Source organism: Pleurodeles waltl, chromosome 2_1, assembly GCF_031143425.1.
Source record: "Pleurodeles waltl isolate 20211129_DDA chromosome 2_1, aPleWal1.hap1.20221129, whole genome shotgun sequence".
Classification (NCBI taxonomy): domain Eukaryota; kingdom Metazoa; phylum Chordata; class Amphibia; order Caudata; family Salamandridae; genus Pleurodeles; species Pleurodeles waltl.
The window spans coordinates 687,797,932-687,813,788 of record NC_090438.1 but is presented as its reverse complement, the minus strand read 5'-3'; the positions used below and the strand labels follow the sequence as shown (position 1 = coordinate 687,813,788).

Here is a 15,857-nt window from a genome sequence, read left to right as displayed (position 1 = left end):
ATAGGCAACTTTTGCTCCGTCTGAAGAGAGCTGTCCAAGTTTAAAAGGGAAGAATACAGTCAAACATAGTAGCCTCTAAAATGCATATGTGCATGCACCTGCCCTTCCTCCAGTGCACAGACACTCTTGCAGAGCGGACACGTCACCAAAAAAACACTTGCCAGCTGCATACTTAAACATAACACTTGAGCACGCAAATGTTTTAAAAAGCCACTTTCTTTAGAAAGCGTAAGACGTAGTGGAACTTTTCCAAGAGCAGTTGTACTTCCACAAGCATGTTTTATTAGCTGAACATCACAGAGCTCACTGCTTCTACACCTGCTCTGTTAGTGTTGGAGGGCTGTAAAGACTTTGCAGATATGTGGCATTATGGCCAGAGCTGCCTACTTTGGAACCAGGGAACCGAATTTGAATCCCCATCAGCACAACTATTATTTTGTATTTGAGCTTCATAAAAGCTTCCGAAAAGTCCTCATATTAACCACTGATTTGCACTTAGTAATTGAGCAACTTCTATTCTGTGACAGTGCCCTAACTCCAGGCCTCCTCACTGGAATACCAGGTCTAGCGAGTCTTTATCCGAGCTGATGGCTCTGGGTGAGGCATGCACAACGGTAAACCCAGGGGTGGCTGATCCTATTTGAAAGACTTGAATTATAGATAGCTAACCCAAACTGCACAGTGCCCGTACAACTTTCCCTCCTCTCTCAGTAAGATTGATAGGGGAGAGAAGTAGTGTTAACCCCCATACAAATTTTGGGGGAAATGTTCCCAAGCTGTGCATTTTCAACATCATGTGACTCTGGATAAACCATTTAATCTCCTGTGCTTAAAATAATGTGTCTTCCTGTAATGTAACTGGTGCTCATGTAAAGCATTCCAATGTCCTTATGACAATTTATCGCTATATAGAACTGGAAAGAGAATGAATCGCAAGCAGCAGCAGCATTTGACAGCATAATGCAGGAATGAAGGTAGTTTACATATCATTTATCTATTGCAGTAGAACAGGCTACATTCCATCCTCAGTACCGGTAGCTGCTCCCATTATGTGATTGCATGTTTCTCGGTTCATGTTAAAAAACACTCACTTTTAATAAATACTTTTCAAATAATCTGGTGGACTAAGGATAAATGTTTTTGCATGTTAAAGAAATAAACTTTCTTGAATTTTGAAGCCAAGCATATCATATTCTAACATGATATTTGTTGAATGATTTGCATCCCAAATATTGTCACAGCTGGGCTCGTGCGTGGGCTTTTAGAGCCAGAGCCTAAACTTGGCTCTGCTGTGGCTCAGCTTCCCTCGTTAATTTCTAGGCTCATTCACCTCTTTTACTAGGTGCTTTGTTTGCTATATTGCTATATTCTGAGACCAGTGCATGGAAAAACACAAACCAGCAGCACAGATCACAGCAGCTCCTGATACAATAAAAGTAGTTTTTTGAAACGCATGGATATTGAATGCTGGGAAGAAACACAAATAAGAGTGAGACCCTTTCCAAGTCATATTGTTTACATATGGTGCTGTTGGAACTTGAGGGATTAGGGGAATGAATTGCTCTGTTCGGCTGTTACCCTGTAGGTGCTGATCATAGAATGGCACACTTTTTTGCCAATGCACCATGAAACCACTACAAAGAGTTAATTGGTGTGTAACATTTAGTGCTGGAATTAGGAATAAATTGCTCCAGGAACCCATAAATTGCTAGTAAAGGCATGACAACAGAAAGGGGGTGAAGTCACAAGGAACGGGGTGATGCATACCAGAATCTGGGTGTCAACTCATACACTTACTATTTTAAAACTCTACGGCAAAGAAATTGGCAACAAGGATAAACGTCACAGTAAATCTGTTAAGCTTAATTGGTCACAAAGGCTGCATTTTAAAATATCATACGGGGTTAAGGCACCTGCTGTAGAGATCTACGTGTGGCCAGCAAATCTCATGGCATAATAACAATGGTAAGTTAACTCTGGTGGATAATGCAGTTGCTGGGAGATCTGTGTTTTGTCTAGTTACAGTTTTTGCTCATAATGTTGCATGGAGAATTAATGTGTCTCCTGAAAAGCACATTGTGTAACCATCAGGTCACAGATTTCAATTTTATGTAGATAGGTGAGGTTTTGCTTTTGGCACTGATCCTTTTTTTTTACTTGCAGTTCATAACTTGCAATCTTTCTAATGTAGAACAGTTAACTGTGAACCAGTATTAATGAGCTACGTGCAAACTGCAAGGCGTGGGTTTAGAACCTTATTGTTTTTTTCTAAATGCTTTTAATAGGGCTGCTAAAAAGGGTTCCCTAGTGTAGTAATAAAGTCTTATAACTACAGACAACCTCAAGCACTGTGTTGCTTTTTAAATCCTGAGTTTTATGTGTCTTCCAGCTATGTACTCTTAAAATATTAACATATAATGCATACCTCCTTGCGGTACAGATTGAGTGGGTTGTTAACCCTGCTCAAGCAACATCCACAATCCCCGTATGATGAACCACAAAAGTCACAAAATTAACCTGTGCTTAACAAAACCTGTTCTTGGCACAAACTTAGTCAAGTTTATCTTAGAGACAATGTATAAAGTATTTATGCAGCACACAAACAGTAATAAATTCAAAACACAACTCAAGAAGAATCCCACACCAGTTTAGAAAAGGTACATTTTCATAAATTATTTGACATTAAATGGACAAAAATTGTCATCAGGGAGCCGCTGGACAAAGTCATGGTGAAAATTACTACATTTGGAATTAGGCCCTCATTACGAGGGTGTCGGTCTTGAGACCACCAACCTTGCAGTGACGGTCAGACCACCGCAATCCAGGTGGTTCGAACGCCACATTATGACCCTGGCACTGCTATCACCGCCGGGAACAAGGTTCTAGATGGGCTGATGGTGGCAGACTCATAGACAGCAACGGCAGCACTGAACTCAGCACTGTCATGTTGATCACAACTCCTGTTTCTGCCAGCCTTTCAATGGCAGGGACCCCGCCATGGAAAGGCTGGTGAAAAGACAGTTCAAGGGGCCGCAGGGGAGCCCCTACACTGCCCATGTCCATGGCATGGGCACTGCAGGAACCCCCATGACCAGCACCCTCGGAATGCGCCATGTCTGCTGTGCAGACAGTGCACATTCCGAGAGTGGTGTTGTGCTAAAGTATTGGCCTCGGCTCTAGATACCGTAGCAGAGACCGGTGGGAATGTCATAATACAATGTTTCTGACAGTCAGCCCAGCAGGAACATCGTAATACGACTAGAGAGGAGACAGCCGGTATGACAGCTGCCTCCTTCCTGCGGCTTTGGCAGTCAGAGTATTCCGATCACCAAAGTCATAATGAGGCCCTTAGTCTCTTTTTTGGAATTCTGAAACCTCCATCAGGACAATGCTGCAAGCCTTAGCCATGAGGGCTTCACAAGGCTCGACACCCCTTCTTCAAAGGACCACTGAACAGGATTTGCTGCTGCGGAGAAGAGCTTAGTGGGCACTTCTGTGAAGTCAGGCAGAGCACCTTGGGTGAATAAACGAGCAGGTAGGTCCTGTCTCTTTTCAGTTCTCTGAGCTTTTTTTGGTACTGAGTTTTCAAGTCTCAAGTTGTGAATTTCGTCATTCTGTGCACTTTTAGCACCACTTCCAAGGGTCCAGGACTGGAGGAACAACAATTAGAGGGTCAGGACTCGCTCAGGCTGGGTCCAGGTGTAAGTTCAAGATATTTGGAGCCTTTTCTGCCCTGTGGCTCTGATCAGGTTCCAACCAAATAGACCTTGGAGTCACTCTGACAGTCCTGGGTTGAAGAGATGCAACAGGGCTCAAGCAATAGAGCAGGTCATTGAGCTTTTAAGTAGGCTTCAGGCAGCAAAACGGTCCTTCCAGGTGCAGCAAAACAGTCTTCTGAAGTTTACAGCAGACCCAGGTAGCAGGCAGTCCTCTGAGAGTCCTTCCACAGGTTCAGAAAGTGAACTGAAGAATAGGTCTGTTGGCCCAGTTTTATACCTGTGCTTTTATTGAATTAGGGAGAAGTTTCTAGAGATTGGAGTTCTTGGAATTTCTTGCCTCACCTACTCAGGCCCCAGCTTGGCTGCAGGAAATATGCACTAGTGTGAAGTTATTTGTGTAAAGGCAGGCCACATTGTATTGATTTTAAAGTGGGACTGTGCCCAGCTTTGTCTCCCCAACCTGCCAGTGATGGTCCATCCCGGTAAATCTAGACCCTCTATTGTGTGGCTGTCTGGAAGAAATAAGCAAAGTTCAGCTGTTAACTACACCCAGTCATGTGACCCAGGATGGGCTGCAGCAGGCGCAAACTAGCTAGGATAGGAAATTACCAACTTTCTAAAAGTGGCATTTTCCAAATTGTAACTTAAAATCTGACTTTACTATTAAAGATTGTTTTAAATCACAGTTCCTTAGACACCAAACATAAAAGGTCTACCTGCTCCTAATCAAAAGTTAGCACTTATTAAATACAATAAGGCAACCCTATGTTATTCTATGCAAGAATTAGGGCAGTAGTGAACAACAAATGTAGGATTCTTTTTTCACTTTAATCACATGTAAAACTTAAAAGTACATGTACAACCTTTTAATTACCTTGCAGCTAATTAGGGCCTTCCTTAGAGGTGACTTATAGTAAATAAAAATGGAATTAAAGTCATGGCAAGGGTGTTATTTTACCATGTCGGATTGGCAGTTTTAAACTGCATTCAGGCTGCAATGGCAGACCCTGGACATGTTTTGAGGGTCTACTTGATGAGGGAGGCACAATACATGCTGAAGGGCCACTAGTGTCTCATCAATAAAGATGGGCAACCCAATAATTCCTTGAGAGCTCAGGTATAAACGTAAGTAAAGGTAATTTGCAAACATGGGAATCATTTGAAATGTATCAATATTGTGTCCCAAAATGGTGACACAGAGAACTAAACTAGAAGCAGAAATGCCAGATGAATGGCCATGTGAATTACTCAGACAGAGAACAGACATATACAACATTAATTTTGGCAAACATGTCTGTAATACTTGGATTTCAAGCACTTAGTACATAAGCAAGCCTGCATACATTAATCTTGTGCATGAAGAGTAATCTCAAGATGTTGAATCATGAATCAATGTATGTGGACTCTCTTTATGGAAAGAATGAATATATTGAATGCATCACTTAACCAGGAAATCCTGGAATTCATGTGTGACAAGTGGAGCAAGCGTTGACGTTTCTGTCTCCAATGTCATTAGTACACAAGACCATCTTCAGAACCATATATTTTCGAAAGATTCGTGTTGACCCAAAAAGATAAACAAATCAAACTTTGAACTGCACGCTATTAATGTTGTGTGCTAATTAGTTGCATAGTTATCTCCATTTCTAAACCTGAGGGTTAGGTGCCACAAGAGTAAACAATTCACGTCAAGTATGTTATGTTAGGTTAATCTGATTTGTACAGTGTATTGCTGCCACACCGGGGCTTCCCGCCCCCGGTGCTATCATAACAGTTGGAGCATAAATATTGAGCTTAAAATAGCCAGGTTTTCAGATGTTTTCTGAACCTCTCAAATGTGGTAAATAATTTCAGCACTGGAGGACGAAAGTTCCTCATTTTGTGTCTCGAAAAAGCATGTCATGAGGGCATGCATCTACACTGCAAACTTGTCTCAAGACCTTATTAAATAGAGCGATATGTGTGAATTGCACCTGTTTTTGCTCTAGTAGTAAGCAAGCGTTTGGAGTGGTAATTACCACAGATTTATATTTCTGTCCGCAGCGCAGCATGCATTGTCAGTTACTTGGTGCTCATAGCCTTGACTGCAGCGCACAGAGTTTGTGCCCTGCCGCCCACGGAGGGTCAAAAATAAACGGAGCATTGCAGTCAAAGTGTCCCAAAAATATATATTAATTTTGTTGGATGACTAGAAAAATATGGCATGCTTTGACTCATCTGAACATCTTTTTTAGACCTAGTTGTCAGTGTTTTAGGCACATCATTCTCTATCCGTAATACTGCAAATCTGAACGCTGAATTACTACTGCCAATTCGACATTCTGAGAAACTTGTTAAATACCTACAGCCAAATTCATTGCTGGATTTATTTAGAGGTATGGTGTGAAGTGTGTTGGCACCACTATCTGGCAAGGGCTGGATGCTGAATCTTCTGCAAAGTCTTTGCCTTGGCAACTCCAAAGTATGGACGAAGCCCATCAGTAGTCACCTTGCTCCTACACTATGTCTAGTAGAAGACCAGCTAATTATGATGGAATTTCGGAGTAGGAGGAAAAAGCTGCTAAGCATAAAAAAATCCTGACACGATCTTATTTGAAGAGTGCCAATAAGGAGAATGCTGGCTCAAAAGGGTGCAGTACCACAGGCCAGGGAAGGACTAGGGTACAGGATCAACAGGAGCAAGGACTGACGCCCACTGATAAAAAAAAAAGTTACTACTACATTGTGACGCAAATTTGGACTGTTCTACAGCCCTAAATACTTGAAATAATCGGAAATGACCACCATGAACTGGAAAAAGTTAGCCTCCCTCTTGGACTAGAAATGCCTTAAAATTAATGCTCCGCATGCCATCTTGAACTGGAGAAATGCAAAATGTACCCTGGAAAATATTAGAAGCAAATAATGCCTTCTGAAATAATACTGTACTTCTGGTCAGAGCATGAAATGTTCTAGACAGCCAGCTTGAGAAGCACCAACCGCCAGCTGAAAAGGTCACTGCTGGGACCACAGGAAACCACCCCCTATATTGCAGAACCATCCATCCCCGCCCAAAGGCAAGAAAACATCGCTTGGAGCAACAAGTCTGAAAAGCAGCCCCCCCACACCTCTTACACATACCTACCAACAACAGTGAGGACAGCGTGGCCAAAACCGGAAACAATGAGTGGGTAAGTTCCTGCTCACCCTGGAATGACTGCGTTGACAGCACTGCTGTAAAATCATATATCAGTCCTATACCAGCACTAGTCTTAATATGTGAGCCGAGCATGCACCAGCAGCTGTTTAAAGAGGTAAACAGAGTCAATTGTGGCCCTTGATCAGGTCAGGAGGAGGTTACGATCCAGGGAATGGAGGTTGTTGAAATTAGTACTCTTCCTATAGAGAGTTAAGTGGAGATTTAGGGGTAGTAATTGCTGCAAGAATACATCTGGGAATCTGATTGTTGATCCTGGAGGAGGTCTAAGGTCCTATGATTCGAGGGTGTTTGAGGTGTTTGGATGCCATTTATGATCAGAAGTTTCTGAGCACAAATTGCACGCTCTGGTTCATCATGGTTCCTTCGCTACTTCTGATTTTTTTTAGGAGGAATTACAGTAGTCAGTCTCTTAATGGAGGGGGATAGGATATAGGGATGGTCAGAGTTCCTACACTGGGATGTGGTTGACTCTCATTGATGTGAGTTCAGACTGGAGCTTATAGATGGCACAGGATGGAGGAACTTATCCACTCATCTGCTACTGATGCCAGGGATACATTAACTGTCTTTAATAGTAGCATCTTTAACATTCTTGCTTTCTAAGGTTTTTAAGTTACTGAGCATATTTATTTTAGAAAAAGTCTTATGTCTACAATACACTACAGTAAACATAAGTAGACATATGTATTGCTAGTGACGCATACCCTCTCTGAACTAATCTTTCTGCTCCACGTCACCTTCCAACAGTTGGCCGTCAATTATCAACTTTGTCTCCCATCTGAATGTCACATCATAAAAAAGGAGGCATTTAGCAATTCATTAAATCTCACAGTAATTATACATTTTATGATTGCCTAACTTCCATTGAGTCACACAAGTCCAGTAGAACGGGCCTGACAGTGGTAAGGGATTTTAATCTATGATCTTGGAGTGCACTCTATGCTAAGCAGTAAGTTCAAGTCATTTATTGTCAAGTGTCCTGTGAAGATGCCAGACACCACCGCTTTAGTGAAGCTTAGTAGGAGGCTATTCCAAGAGATGCTACACATCACATGTTCATATACATCAGCTTTCATTTGGAGAATAGTTATTTTTTGATGCCGATACTACCATACCCAGAGCTCATCCTTTCTGTCAGTAACTTATATGCACTCCTGACCAGACACATACGAACACCTCTCATCCATCATGTTTGAGCTTCATTGGGCACCCAATGGCACTCTATACTTAAAATTACCACCACAGACTGGTGTTTCAATTTGAACTTAGAATGGTCACACTCACATAGAACATGCTAGACAGTGGTTGCATGTCAAAATCAAGATATCGGGGACCAATATATCATCCTACAAAAACATTTTGGCCAAAATATAAACAATTAAAATATAATGAAGTGTATATCAACGTGAGAACAGGTTTACTATTCTAACTCCACTCACCATAAGGATATATGAGGCCTATTCACAAACTGCATTTTGTAGTACCTTCAATAGTGCTACAATAGAACTTCCGAAGTACTACAAAATGCTGTTCAAAAATTTACAAGCGTAAGGGCCTGATTACAAGGCTGGTGGTCTGAAGACCGCTAGCATCATGGTGGCGGTCGGACCGCCACGGCTGTGCAACACCCTCCCATAGAAAATAATAGAGATGGGGAATCTAAATAAAACCCCATACGAAATAATGGTAAATGCAATTAAATTATTTGAAATAGTTAAAAATATAAATATATACTGTAATGCTAAAAAATCTCAAAATAAACATGTTTTGTGGAATTTTAAAATATGTTGACCTTTTTTAATTGATAAATTAATGTACCAATTATTTTTTATCAAAATAAAATTACTTTTAATAAATTCTTTACACCACTTTTAATAATTATCAATTCACAATACAACATTATTTCAAATAAATATATGAATTACTTTACAATAATATTTAACATAAAAGTAATTTTACTATTTGTTTTAAATAAACCTTTTTACATTTCCCTATAGTTTACCAAACGAGGACTATACATTTGGGGTGGAGATCTCCATATGGTAAAGTATGAGAAACATTAAAAAAAAAAGTTCATGAAACTTCACAATAAAGTAGTAAAATTATTTCTATGTTTAATATAATTGTAAATTAATTTTACATGTCTTTAAAATATATATAACAAAAGAAAATTCTTACAGCATTTATAACTTAATTTTGAATTAAATATTTAAATAATAACTACATTCAATTAAAATAAAATTATTTTTTGAAGTGTACATTGAAAAAATGCACTTTTTATTATGCATTATTAAATATTCAAAGTGATGTATAGAAATATTTTAAAGTAATGTAATTGTATTTTACTATAAGAAATATTTTACATATATTTTTAAATAAAAAACAAAATTCAAATAATAAATGTGTACCATTTTATATATTTGTAAACATTAAGTTATATCTATTTATATTTCTAACTAGTTTAAGTAATTTATTTTAAGTTAACATTAGTTCTTATGGGGTTTCCTTTCAAGACCCTACCTCCATTATTTTCTATGGGAGGGTGATGTAGTATCACGGGTTGGTCATGTCTGGTGCTCGACTTACTCCTGTTTGTTTCTTGGCAGTAATACCTTACACTTGTAAATTTGACTTCACCCCCAGAAAAAGGTGTCAGTCTACACTTTTGAGTAACTTTACACTCAGATGTTGTGAATAGCAAACAGTAGTAAAGTCACTGAAACGTGTAAGAGTAAATTACACATGTAAGTTACTCACAAGTAATTTAGAATGATATTTCATAATTTATATTCTGGTGATATATCTTTAAGATGTTACCCTTTCATCTTTAAAGGCACAACTGACACCAAAGTCATATAGGGCCAGATGTAGGAAGCATTTTGCATGGTGCAAACTGCGAAAATCGCAGTTTGCGCCATGCAAAATGCTCATCGCGATGCTCATTCACAAATTGCAAGTCGGTACCGACTCGCAAAATGTGAATGCGACTCGCAAATAGGAAGGGGTGTCCACTTCCTATTTGCGACTCGCATCGCAATGCTAAATTGCTTTGTGACCGCGAACGCGGTCGCAAAGCAATTCACAGTTACCTCCAGTGTCACACTGGGGACCCCTTCCCCTTTGTGAATGATGCCAAAAATGTTTTTTCAGAGCATGCAGTGGTCCAATGGACCACTGCCTACTCTGAAAAAACGAAACCAAATGGTTTCGTTATTTTTTTGTATTGCAACTCGTTTTCCTTTAAGGAAAACGGGCTGCAATGCAAAAAACAAAACTGCTTTATTTAAAAAGCAGTCCCAGACATGAAGGTCTGCTGTCTTCAGCAGGCCACCATCCCTGTGAGTGGAGGGACTCGCTATGGGGTCGCAAAATGCAACCCACCTCATTAATATTAATGAGGTGGGTCTTTGAAACCCAATAGCGATTCGCAGACGGTGTCTGAGACACCGTTCTGCATCCGAATTTGCGATTCGGAAATTGCGAGTCGCACCGACTCGCAATTTCCGAATCACAAATTTGGAACTTGCTACATCTGGCCCATAGTTTTCAAAGTGCAGCCAAACAATAATGTTGTCATTCACATCACCACCATACATCTGAGAAACAAATAAGGTTAAATACCCTAAACTTAACATACCATCATGCTAAAAACATTACTATGTAACATACCATGTTGTAAACAATATATATAGAAAACACCATGCTCAAGGACAGTGAAAAAAGTGAATGTGTATTTGCAACATTCAACATTTGAATGAAAACACACCAAAAACAATCTTACAAGATCAAATTTAATTTATCTTCACACTAACAAACAAACCATTTTGAAACCTAACACTGAAGAAAGTGTCCTAATCACAGACAACTAAGCACTAACAAAACAACATGGACTGTCAAGTGATGGTTCTTTGAATGTAATACATGGACTTCCCAGATTCACAATAAAGGATACTCACGTAGAAAATGTACTACAATGCCATTACAATGTCAGTTAGAACTATGGGAATGCAAAATAACATAATATGTTGCACATGCGATGTTCACAAATTTACAGGGGCTATATTGTGATTCTTTCTCTGCTTGTGCCGATGCAGGAGTCAGTGTGTTTTTTTCATCTTCAGCACATATATGAACTCCAAATATCCATTGTTGTCCTAAGGATTTTGGGGGGCCTGGCCAAGAAATATTTTGTAGCCTTTCTTTGGAACAACTTTAAATTGTGTTACCCTTTTTATTGCTCATTCAAGTCATATGATGCCAAACAATATTGAATTTTATGTTAACGGCTGATGAGTCAGATGGAAAGAAAGCTCACTCTCCCGGGGACTCCGTGGAAGGTAAGGGCCCTGGGCAATTGTCCACTTTTTCCACGCCTTAAAACATCTGTGCAAAAATCTTTGTGCTACTGCATGGGCTGCAGAGAGCAGAGCTCAGACAGTATTTGACTCTTCCTGTGTCCAAGCTCTGCTCTCAGTGGCATATGAACTAACTCTGAAATGTATTTTCATTAATGTATGCACTGTATATGGTCAAAATAAAATTGCAGACTCTTTCTGCATTGGCACAGATCAGAGGCTGGGATCATGAAAGGGCCTCAGATGTTGGTAATCAGCTAAATGTAACTGTGTTGACGAGAGCACCCCATGCCATGTGAGAATACACTACCCCCGTGCAAAAATGTTCCAATGTTTGCATCAGTTACTGCGAAATCTATGTTATGTTTACATTGGTCACAAATATTTCACACACAGACACAAAATAATCATGTTCCATCTGCACCATTCCAACAACTTAAGTTACTGAGGAAGGTCAGTAGGCATCTGCCTTGTGTGCCACAGCACCTCAAACCCCTGGTGTTGCTGGCACTTGCCAGGGCCCATGGAGGGGGAAACGAGGAAGACTACTTTTTGAAACTACACATTGGGAACATGAAGGGGGGTTTCCCCATTTCAGGACACACCGAAATGTTCCCTTTGGGAACACTAAATTTGCAGTTTACGGGGGCTCCAAGGATCAGGGGCCACATACAATACTGTCTAGAGCAAAGATGATAGGCTAACTTCCAGGGACAAAGAAAGACAGGGCTGGATTGTTATGGCTCCAGATTACTGTGGACTTTCGTCCTCATGTCTATTGGTACCTCAGCTAATAGCCAGTAAGTATCTCTCAAAAATCTATTAGTATGAGTATCCTCCTTTCCCGGAAACATCCTCTCGAGAACAGGGGTGTAACACAGGCCCCTCAGGGTGGGGTGGGCAGCACTTCAGGGGACCTCCAAACCATCAAGGGGCCCCCAATTCAGCCGAAGGCCAATTAATATCTGTGCTATATGGGAGATTCAGGGACCTTTATCACATTCTTCACGGGTCCCCATCATTTTGCGTTACACCACTGCTTGAGACATCTCTTGTTCAGTTTTTCCTGCTCTTCTGTCTGTTGTCCCCTAAATGATATTCTCATTTACTTACTCTGTGTTTTTTTGCTGGCTCCTTCTCCCAACACATTCTATATCATATAATTTCCTGCCCTACTCAGTCTCCCCTGCTCTAAGGGCCAGATGCATCAACATTAGAAATACTGATTTCCTAATTGTGATTATGTCTGAATCGCAATTAGGAAATCAGTATTCCTAATGTATGAAACTTTACATTTCCAAATACTGATTCCTAGTAGGTCACAAATCGTCCTACCTCCTGAATATTAATGAGGTATGTTTCAATTTGCAACCCATTAGGATTTGCCGCCATCATAGGGATAGTGATCAGCAGATCACTATGTCTGTGATTGCTTTTTAATAAAGCATTCTTTTTTTGTAAATGCAGACCTTTAAAGGAAAATGGCATGCGTTTAAAAAAAAAGAAATGAGACTTTTAAGTTAGTTTTGTAAGCAAATGCAGTGGTCTGTGGGGCCACTGCCTTCTCCTAAAAATATTTTTGTAAAGCATTCTGAAAGGAGAAAGGGTCCCACAGTGCCACCTCCCCTTTGCGAATGGGTTACCACCAACTTTGAAATGGTGTTAAAATATTAATGTTTTGCAACCAGAATTTGGTTGCAAACATGAATATGTATCATGCCAATTCAGAATATGGAAGGGATGCTCTAAATACCAAATCAATATGTATTTGCTATCCCAAATTATGATGCGGTAACATGTTACCAAATAGAAATGTCGGATTAATACTTACCAAAAATGCCTTTTTGGGTTTGTAAATGACCCGATTCTGTGAATCAGGCCATGTGCAAACGCAAATTGGCTTGACACATCTGGCCCTAAACCTCAAGATTCTTTGTGATAGTAGAATTAAGCTTTCCAGCTGCATTGTATCTGCTGCCACCTCTCACCGTGACTACCAATAGCCTCCACAAAGAAAGCTACCACTCACCTTCTTCCCACTGAGCCAAGAACGAAGTGCTAAACTGGAGCACACTGGGTGTTTGCAGCAGCTTCCCCCTTCACTGACACACACTCCTCCTTTCTTTCCTTTTAGAAAACAGCAACCTTTATCACCTGCACCCTGTCCAAACTCGTAAGATCGATAGGCAGGCTGTCTCGCATAATAGGGGCTCACGAATTATAAAAATATTGCAGCTGTACAAGCTCTCCCTTACATCAAGCCTGCCAATTAGACTGTCCCCTCTGTAGAGAGTGTTAGGAGAGCCACTCGGGGTCGTAAGCCAACATTACACCCTTATCCCGTATAAACCATCTACTGCCCAACCGACAGTCGTCACGGGCACAGAGTGCATGTCTCACCCCCTACTCTTGCACCAAAACACCTGCGTGGCTTTTCTTTGCGTCTATAGCTAAATTCGTAAACACGTTTTATGCAACATCTATAAAATGTTTCTGCACAAGACGGCCAAATCCAAAAGTACTACTGGATAGGTCCATTATATTGGGCCTCAAATAAAATCTTAAACAGATGGCGTTCCGCTAAACGTATATTTTTACTAAGTCCAGTATTCATATGTCCGTTTAAAAAAAAAAAAAAATATATATATATATATATATATATATATATATATATATATATATATATATATATATATATATATATATATATGTATGTATACACTATCAGAAATGCAGACCTAGCAGGAAACAAAAGCACTGCACTGCATCTACAGAGTGCGTTGCTTGCTATATTTGAGTCTATATTTGAAATCTGGCAACCTACGGTCATTTTCATGCAATTGAAATAGATGATTGAAACTTCTAATGATGGGCGGTGTCAAAATGAACACCTGTTGACTCCAGCACTAACCCAGTGCTTTAAATGGGCCGGTACTCTCCGTTACTTAGTACCGGCACTTTTTTATTTGGAGAGGGAGAGTACCGGCCCATCTCAAGAAAAACGTACTACTTTTAATTGGAGAGTACCGGCACTTCTCAGAAACAAGCAGGTACTCTGGTACAGAGTACCTGCACTTCTATTTTTCCATTTAAAGCACTGTGTAAAACCACGAAGTCCCACGGTTCCTTTTTTGTGTGTTTGTGATATGGGCAATGTGCTTGCTGTACAATAGTGCTCGGAGGTTTACATACATTTAGAACGAGCCACCGCATAAATCCATCGTATTTACAGTTTATAGTTTCTATCAGTCAGGATGGAATGAGCGGTACGCTAACTATGTCGGAACAACGACATGGGTGAATGGGTTTTCTTGTGGGGGTTATGGACAACCCCAGGAGAGATAAATCTATGCCTGCATTATTTTCAGAACTCACCATCAAGGTAGCTGCTTGATTTGGGTTGGAAGAACCCATCATGGCTAACAGAGGGTAAATGTAACCAAAAGAAAAACACGCAACCTGTGGCTTTGGACAGAAACATAAAAAACGTGCAAGAAATGGACAGAAAACGCGCTTACATCCGAACATGGCAAAGCGGTTTTGCAAAAATTGTCACTGTATAAAAAAATATATATATACCGAAAGGCTATATAACACACGGATAATCGCGGCTAACATTTTGTAGACTTTGCTGTAGAGGTCTTAATTATTCCTCATGAACTACTTTTAAACTAATATGTACATGTGTGTGTCTAAAAACTAAGCATACATTAAGCGCATTAACTTTGTATATTCCGTGCAATTCTAATACTTTATATGTCAATCACACACGTATCGTTCTCGATCTCTGTATAACCGCAGACACATTTCCAACTGCTGTTTTTTTATAGCTAAAAAGTAGTAATAACGATAACAATGCACATTTTAATGCTAGTCCTCGCGGGCTCGCTGGCACCTGTAGAAGGGAGTCGGACACGAAGCCCCATCCTGAAGCAGCAGACCGCTCGCAGTGACTGTTATGTTTTTCTTGAGGTGAAGTGAACACATCCGTTATGGAGCGTTACTTACCCACAGCTGGTGCAACGTCTTCGCTTTCTCTCACAGAGGGAGGCTCTGTCTCTCCGTCTTACCCCCGGTGACAGTTGTGATGCAAGCAGCTAGTTTATATAGGCTAAGTATCCATGTCCCCTAAGCCAATCAGAGCAAAGTGCTTTGCGCCGAGCAGACTCGTAGCTGCAGGAGCGGGGCACAGCAGGAAGAGCGCAGCCCGAGGCCACGGTGCACCGAGGTCCTCGTGAATGAGCACAGCCTCGTCTTTATCTCGAGCAGCGTATTCCACGTTATGGTTCCAACGTTCACAAGGGGTGGGGTCTCCGAATGAAGAACGGCAGCTTTTACTACTTTTGAGTAATACTTAACTTTGAAAATCTATAACTGAAAGACATTGTGCCTGAAAATACTCTTCCCGCCACCGATGATAAAGTATTCCGAGGACAATACGGGTGGCGTACCTAGTTCTAGTCTAGTGTATTGCGTTTACGTAAGGCTTGCTACCCATGATGAGGTATTGAGGAGCTTTATACAGAGTAGCACCATACGATGCCCAATGTTAGTGGTTAATCCAGTAATTGGGTTGCAGGGATA

The 15,857-nt window shown here is 40.6% G+C and overlaps 1 protein-coding gene across 1 annotated transcript in view; it reads right to left on the bottom strand.

The window, feature by feature from the left end:
- The window catches only part of DDC (dopa decarboxylase), a 505,341-nt gene extending 489,927 nt beyond the window's left edge, over positions 1–15,414 (bottom strand). The window contains exon 1 of the mRNA XM_069216857.1: positions 15,282–15,414. The gene's annotated coding sequence lies outside the window, so the exon portion shown is untranslated. The remainder of the gene's footprint in view (positions 1–15,281) is intronic.
- Positions 15,415–15,857: the final 443 nt, after the last annotated feature.